Source organism: Helobdella robusta (genome assembly GCF_000326865.2).
Source record: "Helobdella robusta unplaced genomic scaffold HELROscaffold_104, whole genome shotgun sequence".
Classification (NCBI taxonomy): Eukaryota; Metazoa; Annelida; class Clitellata; order Rhynchobdellida; family Glossiphoniidae; genus Helobdella; species Helobdella robusta.
Genome location: NW_008703589.1, coordinates 248,714 through 252,742, shown reverse-complemented (window position 1 = coordinate 252,742; position 4,029 = coordinate 248,714).

Below are 4,029 nucleotides of genomic sequence, written 5' to 3'. Positions count from 1 at the left end.
ATAGCATATCTAAAGTTGTTCATATCTATATCACATATCATATCTATAGCATATCTAAAGTTGTTCATATCTATATCGCATATCATATCTATAGCATATCTAAAGTTGTTCATATCTATATCACATATCATATCTATAGCATATCTAAAGTTGTTCATATCTATATCGCATATCATATCTATAGCATATCTAAAGTTGTTCATATCTACATCACATATCATATCTATATTATATCTAAATTAGCCCATACATAGTTGAAAGAATTCTCAACATCCCTCGTGGAATTACAAAAGTATCACGAGAAGGTCAACAAACTTCAACTTAACTACCTCAATGAACATTTGTCAGAGAGCAGGAAATATGAAAATTAAATGTGTGTATATGCCACAAATGCATGTGTGTATGTGTGTGTGAGTGTGTGTGTGTGCCACAAATGCATGTGTGTGTACGTGTGTGTGTGTGTGTGTGTGCCACAAATGCATGTGTATGCGCGCGCGTGTGTGAGTGTGTGTGAGCCACAAATGCATGTGTGTGTGTTTGTGAGTGTGTGTGTGCCAAAAATGCATGTGTGTGTGTGTATATATGTGTGTGTGTGTGTCTATGTGCCACAAATGTATGGCTTCCCAAAATGATGTTTCAGGAGAGGCTGGCTAAGGTCTCATAAAAAAAATGTTTGGTAAAATCAGAGAAATTTGATCGAGCAAAAAATAAGAGAAGATGGATTTCAAACTTAATATGGCATGTTTAACTGATATGTTGACAATTTTAAATTATTTAAATCTTCGTTTGTAAGAACCAGAAGTGACAAATAATCAATGCCAATGAAGAATAAGTAGAATTTTAAAATAAACAAGTGGGGAGCAGAAGCTGAAAACCTTGCAAATTCTCTATACCTAGCACTGACACCAAATGAATGCCTTTTGAAATAAAAAAAAGAATACCTCCAACATAACAAAAGCTTCTAACTATCATTTGAGCGTTATTTTGATACAAAAATCTAACAAATAATCTTTGAATACACTATCCATTCGTTATTAACTTGAATAGTGTTCCTGTTGAAGATGAAATGAAAGAAGATTCAATTGATCTTCGAACCAAAGAGTTGGTAAAAAGCTGAATTCAATTCCGAAGAAATTGACAGACGTTTGATGCAATCTGAAGGAATGTACACAAATTTATACAAAAAAGCCATAGCAGCTCTGATTCTGTTTTTGACCACCTACTTACATGAAAAAGGCGGCTACATCAGTACAAAGATACAAAAGATACAGACAAACATTTAATTTAATTTAAAATTTAATTTAAAGTACAAGGCATTTCTATTTGTTAATTTAATTTTAATTAAAGATCTTCTTCTAACTCTTCCATCTAACTAACTACTCTAAAATAAAGAATAGAGAAGCTCAATTCACTAATTAGATTAAAGATTGATTAACATTAATGATTGATTTGATTTGCCTTTCGGTTTTAATTTGACGGATTAATTAATTAATTAACAATAATTAAATCAATAAATAATTAAAATTAATTAAAATATTAAAATAATTAATTAAATTAAATAATTAATAAATTTAAATATGGATAAACTAAAGTTGAATAAACAAAGAAATAAATGAAAATAATTTTTAAAACAAACCATTCGACATCATCTTTTCTTTATTTTTTTTTAATATTTACAAACAAGTCGATAAAAATAAAATTTGAATAACTTTTGCCGTTTTACAATATCGCTCGCATAGAAAAACAATTTGAATGACAATTGTAAACAAAGACCTCAAATTTGTTTACTAATTAGTCACAAAATTATTTTACAAGATCAAAAACAATATTTTAGACAATTTACATAAATAAAAATATTAACTGTTATTAAAAAAAATTATTATTCAAACTTTTTAATTTCTAGATAACCTTGTTATAGAATTTACATTGAAAACACTATTCTTAAATCGTAGACGTACAGTCCCACATGGTCTAGTGGTTAGGATTCCAGCCTTTCACGTTGGCGGCCCGGGTTCAATTCCCGGTGTGGGAAGCTTTTTTTGACACTTTTTCCAGTTACAACACCAGAATAATAAACCAATAATAATAATTATTATTGTAATTATTATATAATTATTATTACTATTATCAAGAACAATTATAGTTAATTATTATGACTATATTATAATTTTAGTTTAAAATTAGCTATAGTCTGGAATTAGCTATAGTCTGAAATTAGCTATAGTTTGAAATTAGCTATAGTTTAAAATTAGCTATAGTCTGAAATTAGCCATAGTTTAAAATTAGCTATAGCCTGAAATTAGCTATAGTTTAAAATTAGCTATAGTCTGAAATTAGCTATAGTTTAAAATTAGCCATAGTTTAAAATTAGCCATAGTTTGAAATTAGCTATAGTTTGAAATTAGCTATAGTTTGAAATTAGCTATAGTTTGAAATTAGTTTTTCTTATAGTCCCAGCGTCCAGTGAAGATGTAGTCGTAGTAGCGTCCGGTGGTTGTGTTGAGAGTGGCCGTGTGGCAGGTGTAGTAGTGCTCAGTCCACCAGTGGAAATCCTCGCCACAGAATTCGCCTATCTTGCATCTTAGATTCGTGTACTGTCATTCGATCGATCGATCAGTCAATCAATCAATTATTCAATCAATCAATCGATCAGTCAATCGATCATTCATCCAACCACACCCAACCAACCAACCAGCAAACTCACATAATTGCATTTACATGGCGAACATTTAGAAAGATCGAAGCACTCGTCGAGACAGGGCAGTTCCTCCCTATACACCGGCTGGCCTGAGGAATGGATGAATGAATGAATGAATGAACGAGTGACGAATGACTGAAAAACTGAATTAATAGAGTGAATGATCAGATAGATGGGTGATAGAATGAAGGATTTTTAACTGGGCGAACAAATCCGGCGGTTCTCAACCTGTGCGTTTTAACCCCCACCCAATAGGAGGTCAAAAGAGGTCAAATGATGATTGCCAAAAGTTGCATTAATCCCGCAAAAATATAATTTACTAAATTTACTATCTCTCTCATAACTTTCAATCGATTCATGTTATTGTAGAATTTTTTTCGTAATAGTTCTAAATTCTGCAAAATTAGGAAGGCCCATAAAACCTCAGGGCCAGCACCCCACCCACATGAATGACTGATTGAAATGAATGAATGAATAGATGAATGAATGAATGATTGAAATGAATGAATGAACCAATAAATGAACCCCGCCCCATCAACACTGCATCTACTTGGACCCTGAGCAGGGTGTGGCCGCCCAAGGTTGAGAAGAGCCCTCACATGGCATGGGTACTAACGATATATCCTCACTCCCCACATCGATGACGTCATCGGAGAGAAGGTGATGATGAGGAGGAGGAAGCTCTCGATGATGATGATGTTGTCGATCATGATAATGATGAACGAACGGATGGATAGATGAATGAATGACTAATTGAAATGAATGAATAGATGAATGAATGATTGAAATGAGCGAATGAACCAATAAATGAATGAACGAACGAACGAACAAATGAATGAGCAAATGAACGAACAAATGAATTAACAGATAAACAAACGAACAAATGAATGAACAGATGAACGAACAAACAAATGGATAGACGGACGGATGGATGAACGACTTTTGTTTTTATTTCACAACAAATATTATCTCGAACGGCTCGGTAGAAATTCCGCCATAAACTTTTATGTCTATTTATTATTATTGTTGTTGTTATTTACTCTTTATTATTGTTATTAATGACGTCATTATTATTATTATTAGTATTATTATTATTGCTAGTATAATTCTATCGCTTACGGATTATTAATTGTGTTGATTATCTATATATCAATTATTATTACTATCATTACAATTAATGACCTTATTATTCATATTATTATTATTATCATATTATTATTTTTATTGTCATTATTATTATTATATTATATTATTATTATTATTATATCATTATTATTAATCATATTATAATTATTATTATTATTATATCTTTGTATACACCGCGTACGGTA